Source organism: Electrophorus electricus, chromosome 4 (assembly GCF_013358815.1).
Source record: "Electrophorus electricus isolate fEleEle1 chromosome 4, fEleEle1.pri, whole genome shotgun sequence".
In the NCBI taxonomy this organism is placed as follows: Eukaryota; Metazoa; Chordata; class Actinopteri; order Gymnotiformes; family Gymnotidae; genus Electrophorus; species Electrophorus electricus.
The window spans coordinates 26517997-26524361 of NC_049538.1; the positions used below are offsets into that span (position 1 = coordinate 26517997).

General features: G+C 48.3%; 1 long non-coding RNA gene across 1 annotated transcript; it reads right to left on the bottom strand.

The window, feature by feature from the left end:
- Positions 1 to 3475: 3475 nt before the first annotated feature.
- LOC113585080 lies at positions 3476 to 5174 on the bottom strand. The gene is made up of 4 exons (XR_004775947.1): positions 5057 to 5174; positions 4254 to 4487; positions 3866 to 4113; positions 3476 to 3576 (listed from the first exon to the last, which is right to left on the bottom strand). It is a non-coding gene; the product is annotated as an uncharacterized LOC113585080 (long non-coding RNA).
- Between the last annotated feature and the right edge of the window lie 1191 nt (positions 5175 to 6365).

Below are 6365 nucleotides of genomic sequence, written 5' to 3' on the forward strand. Positions count from 1 at the left end.
CTCTTGTTTGGGGGGAATAGCACTTGTCTCTTGGTCTGCTCGCCGCTGAGCCAGATAATTGCTCCTCTCTCATTCCGTTGCACTTGTCTCCTGCGCTGGTGGGTGGCCGCTGACTCACGAGACGCTCGCAGCAGAGAGAAACATTTCTCATTTTGCATCTGATTCCTTCCTAACAAGGCGGCGGTGCCGTTGCATTCAAATGCTAAAATAATGAAAAATTCTATGAATATTTCAGCACGGGGGACAAAAGGCAGTGAGCTCATCGGGGTGGCGGTGAGCCCTCCAATCAGCACAAACAGCCCTAATAAGAGAGACGGCTATCCGGCTCGTCTCTGAGGCGATGGCAAGATGTTAAATTTTGTAATAACCACCGAAGGGCCTCGGGCGGCGTCTGCAGAATGGCTGGCTGCTGCACTTTGGTATTTGTGCGTTTAATTTCTGTTGAATGTTTAACATTTCTGGCGGGCAAGCGGCTCCTCGGGCAAAGCAACAGGAGAGAAGGCGGAGCGATCCCGATGGCTCCGCCGAGCGGAGCTCCATGACAGGCCCGCTGGTAAAAAATATCTGGCTATTAGCTGGTGAACTACTTAATAACCTGTTAACAATATATGTATAAAATTCTCATTTTTTCTTGTGGGGTACTGCATAAGCTTGTGGGGTACTGCATAAGCTTTGTTTTTATATTAGCTCTCGTCCATCATGCTGAGATTATAATATCACTCCACATTTTCAGTGGCGGGAGCCTTCGTGCGCCCTTTGACCTCTACTCCACTTTCTCTCGCAGCACCTGTTCCAGCAGCAGGTGTACAGGGCACAAGGCTCTGCTGACGACTGCTGCAGAGAACTATGCATGCAGCATAAAAACCCAAGGTTGGAGGAGTCAAGCTGAACGCACTGTGCGTCTTAAGACCACTGTACAGATTTCGAAAGATTCTGGCTATTCATTGTTCCTTTCGCTGGAAGCAGATTTAAAATATAGTCCCACGTTCTCGGTGATCAAAGGGAGGCCTTGAGTTCAATAGAATTAATTATGAATGGATAATTGGATCAATTTGCTTGACAGAGACTGTCAAGGATACAGAGCAATCGTCTTAATAGCAATCTTTCTTCTTGCCATGGATTTATCTTGTTAAAAGCCAAGGTGTGGGTCTAGAGGTTAACACAATTATGTTGCAATTCTCTCCTTCACTTCTCCCAATAACAGTAATTAATCTCCCCCTCTTTGCAGACGCGTGTGCAGAGAGGCGTCTGAGGGACTGCTGAAGTGCTGATGCTCGACCTCCAGCCTCACTACATCGGCCCCTCGGGCCTGGATGTTCCAGAGATGGTCCAGAGTTCGACTGCCAAATGGGTGCCTGACCACATACGTGCGCATTAATTACCGCTGACGGCCCCAGCCGTAGGACAATGTTATTTTAACAGTGCTCGTCGAAAATCCGCGATGAGCTCCTGATTATGCAAAGCTAGCTGTAAAGCGCCGCAGGGAGGGTGGTTTATGTGCATGCTATAGAATGTTTGGAGCATAAACGGTGGCACGCTTTGCACAGCTAAAGCGTTGATTTACATAGCCTGCTCGCACGCCTTCTCGAGACCCAGCCAGGAGTGACGAGCGTGTAATGAAACAGAGGCTCCGTTTATGAGGGGAGCATTCATATTCATTAGCAGCCGCACATTAGCATACCACGCCTGTGACGAAGCCCTGATGCATGTTTTATGAGTGCAGTTAATGGTATGCTGACAACGCTTTGAGTGCAATAAAAAAAAGGAGAGAGGCGAGACAGAGAGGGAGACTACCCTCGGAAAGCCACAGGGCACTGGGCAGATTATTGATTCTCCCCTGTGTCCTATTGATCTCTGATGTTTTCATCTCGCAAAGGCCCTGCTAAGCTGCTCGTGTATCTAAGAGAAGCACTGACAGCACAGGCCATTGACTCTTGGCTATCAATAGCCACAGTAGCTGGATATCATTAAATCCTCATCACTGGGTTTTCATGCGGCGGATGTCACCGGCTGTCTTTCATGACCTCCAGATCAAAGCCGTAAGACGTGGCGCCTCACCTTCACCTGGCCCAGTGGGGCCTGTTTCGGCGCTATCTCCGTTACGGCGGTTATGGCTGCGACGGTGTGGCGAACGGACTCGCTTCGTGTCGCCGAGCCGCGTCCATGAGCACGAATCAGAATCATAAGGCTCATTACCAATGTAATGTGTAACTAATGAGATTAGCTCTCAAGCTCTAAACATGCCTTAACGTCTACAAGGCTGGGAAGCATTAGCTCGAAGCCAAAACAGTAACTGGAGGGCCTGACTTTAATTTACCACTGGGCACATGGTGTACGATGAAGATTTCAGTCATGCTAGGCCCTTAATTGGCACCATTTTTCTGTCAAGATTATTACATCTAGACAGAGCTGTAATGGGTAACGGAACAGGAATATTGAATGGTTTGAGACACGGCAGCACGGGCCTGTTCTTTTTGAATAATGTGTTTGGTGTCTGAAGGGGAGCTGGAGATGGATCAAAGAAAGGTCATTTGTGAGACATGGTGGAATCCTCTTATGATGCTAACAGGCCCTGGGTGGCATATGGCAGTAAATAGAGCTCTCTCTCTCTTTCTCTCTTTCTCTCTCTTTTTCTGTCCTCCCACGCTCCACTGGCTGCTTGCCCACAGGCCCGGCATCTGTTGCAACGGAGACCCGACTGAATTCCTCAGCGGGAACAGAGGAGAGGCCACTCATCAACCCGGTGACTCCACGCATGGGGAAATATCTTGCCTCTCTGACAGGAAGGGACGTCTTCGCCCATCTCGCAGGTCCTGGGCGGAAGGGAGGCGGGGAGGTGGACGGTGTTGAAAGGATCCATGGCGAAGAGGGGCGGGCCAGGGTCAGGTGTGGAGGAGCTGTCCTAATGCCATGCTCTATTAGAGACCAGGGGAGTCCCACTGCGCCTGCCAACAGCCTGACAAACAGCCCCGCTACTGCTGAGAGTCGGACTGAACAATAGCCTGTCCTGCCCAGCCACTCCCCGAGGAGCACTGCAGAGAGGGGCAGGGTCAGTCACTGACCCTGGGAGCAAAGGTAGGGGATTGTGGGTACGTAGGGAGGTGGAAGAGAAAGCAGAGGTGGTGCAGCTCGTCCTGAAGGAGAGGTTGGGTTCTGTTTCTCGAAGATACTTGATCAGAGTCAGGCTGAACAGCCCAGAAGATCTAGAGAACCCGTAATCTCCATCTTTTGACTTCTGCTGTGGTTTTTTTTTTTTTTTTACAAACCCCAGCATTACAAACCCCATCTCGTCCAGTTAATTTACTCTACACCGCCGCCCTCCTGACCACATTATAATTGTCACCCTTAGTTATGGCTCCATTACCATCTTTCTTTACTCACTGTGGACTGGTCATGCAATGAAGCAGTCACAGAAAATTATTTTTGTAGTTTTTTTTTTAAACAAATTTATTGGTTTTCATTTTGCTGCCACGGACCCAGGAACTACATTATTAATAGGTCTTCTGGAACTTCTTCTGTTGCGTTTGTCTATGGTGCCGTCATCTACTGAATTAACTGCATTTATTATATATTAACCTGTGAAAAAGCACTGTTTTAGTCAGAGTGTAGTCAGCAAACTGCCATATGATTATAAATAGATGGAACCCTGTTAATTCATGTGTACATGCAACATGTCTCTGTGAGCTTCTCTGCATCTACAAAAGCTAATAAAGGTTTGTTGTCATGCCCATACAAGCTGTCATAGCAGTGCCTGCATGCGTTGGAGAGGGTCAGTCACCTGGCTCTTCCCTGAATTAAGCACGTCGTCAGAAAACATGATAGTGAATATGAACATGGGTCGCACCTGGCATTGTAACAGACGCACCTTAGACGCTCACGGCGCTAACGCTAGTTCACGTGCATGCTCATGTGGCATGTCACACACGGTCTGGCCATTCTCAGGACTCCGTGTTTCTGCGGGCCAGATTGCGAGTCGGAGAGGCCCGCGTTGGTATCAAGCTGCGATGCGGCATGTGTGGAAGCCGTGAGTTTAACAGAACGTAACGAGGTTAAGGAAGCAGATTCCAGTTCTTGAGGCCGCAGTGTAAAGGAAGTTGTGTCTCCAGAGCAGGCCTGGGAGAAGGAAATGCAGAAAACATTGTGCAACATGTACTCACAGTTTGTCTCACACACACACACACACACACACACACACACACACACACACACACACACACACAGCCGCAGGACTATTTGAAAAGGCCCACCCCCACCTCTCGCAGCCTGCTGCCGTTATCTTAGCGTGACAGTCGTTGCTTGAATGGCAGTGATATATCCTGGCTGGGAAAGTGAGACGACGTATATTTGAGGGAGCGCAAAGAGCTTGCGGACCAGAAACCACACGTCGGCAGCTTCTGCAGTGCGCCGCACCCCGACATCAAACGCTAACAAGCTGGAATAACATTTTGCTTGGGGTGTCTGCTGGAGGGCTCCCAGCTGCTGGCAGCCTGGTGAGAGAGAGAGAGAGAGAGAGAGAGAGAGAGAGAGAGAGAGAGAGAGAGAGAGAGAGAGAGAGAGAGAGAGAGAGAGAGAGAGAGAAGCTCAGATCTTTCATAAGGCTTGTAGTGTTAAGATGTGAGCTAAACCACATGGTATGGAAAAACAGGGGTGTCTGGCTAAGATTCATACTACATGTTTGCTTTCCGCCTTTTCACTATAACTGTGTGTGTGCAGCATCTTAAGATCAGCGGGGTTATTTTTTTTAGGGGTGGTTGCAAATGGTTTTGGTGTAGGCACTTAATATGCCACCCTCTGAATAATGTATTTTGATACAATTTAGAGTCCCACATATGGAGCAGGACATGATGACCTGTCCACAGCCATGGGTTGTGATGAGGTGAATTAAACTGGGGCAAAAGTGCCCATGTCAATGTGTGTGTGTATGTGTGTGTGTGTGTGTGTGTGTGTGTGTGTGTGTGTGTGTGTGTGTGTGTGTGTGTGTGTGTGTGTGTCATCCACTGCTCGCTCATTGACAGCATGGGGCAAAGTGGCAGCCCCCATGTTAAATTCCACTTACTTTAACTGGCAGGGCCGCCTGTTGTCATGGAAACAGTCGAAATCTTCACACTGACCTCCCCATGGTCCGTGATGGAGTGTAACATTTACCACGCTCCATAGCCTTCTATCTCCCCTCATCTCCCCTTATCGAGGACTATCTGTTTCTCCAGCAAGCTCTCTTGTTTCTCTGTTCTCTCTCTCTCTCTCTCTCTCTCTCTCTCTCTCTCTCTCTGGCCCTGCACCTGCTCACATGGTTTGTCATGCTTGATGTGCTGAAGTGTCTGGTTATTTGATAACAGGAAGTTGGAGGTGTGGAGCCAGTAGGATCATCTCTTACCATTTCTGTGTGTGCACAGTGATGCAAAGGACACCAAACACACACACACACACACACACACACAGATGAAAATTTCCAGCACATCATTAATGTGCAGGAGTTTGGGTTGGTGCATGATACACTGCTCCTGCACAGCGTGTATATAGCAAAAACACAAATGCACGTGTTGGTCTCAAAGCCGCTAGACGGCAGAGGCCCTAATGCGATAACTGCTCACACATGTCTGAGTAGAGTCTGTGGCTTTGCCGCGAGATGCTGAAATGGTTCTGTGACACACATACGCGTGCGCGCGCACACACACACACGCACACACCAGCTGAGATGCCTGTGACACCATGCGCAGAGTGAGAGTGTTAGAAAAAAAACAGAGGGTGAGAGCACAGTAGCTTAACCACACCACACCAGAGAGGAAGTGGTGTGGAGAATCTGCCTGAGGACTTTCTGCTAAGGTGTAGGTGATGTCTCCTGCATTTAAGAATAAGGTCAGACCTTCCATGCTCCACTGACATGCTTCTGGTACTTTGTTCTTCACAGAAAAATAAAAAAAAAACACCTACTGAAACTTTAAGCCAAATTAAGCAACAATTGCTGGGTTTCTCTGTATATCTCTCTGTGTAGATTCCAAAGTAGGAGGGCATTTCTATTATTAGATCGCTTTATGCTGCCTGAAAAGGTTTGTGTGTGTGTGTGTGTGTGTGTGTGTGTGTGTGTGTGTGTGTGTGTGTGTGTGTGTGTGCAAAACATACACAGAGACCCAAAGACTACTGTACTTAAAGAAGTCTCTTCATTCTTCTGAACTGAGCGACTCTAGGCCTCACACCCTTACGGGTCACAGCACTTCTGCAGAGCCTAGACTGTTCGATGCCTATTTACATGGTTTTTTGTGACTGAAAAAAAGAAAAAGAAAAAAAAAACAACACAGAAAGTTGAAGCAGTTTAGACCACCCACAATGTCACGGAAGTATAAACTGGGTGCAGTGTGGTTTGGGTG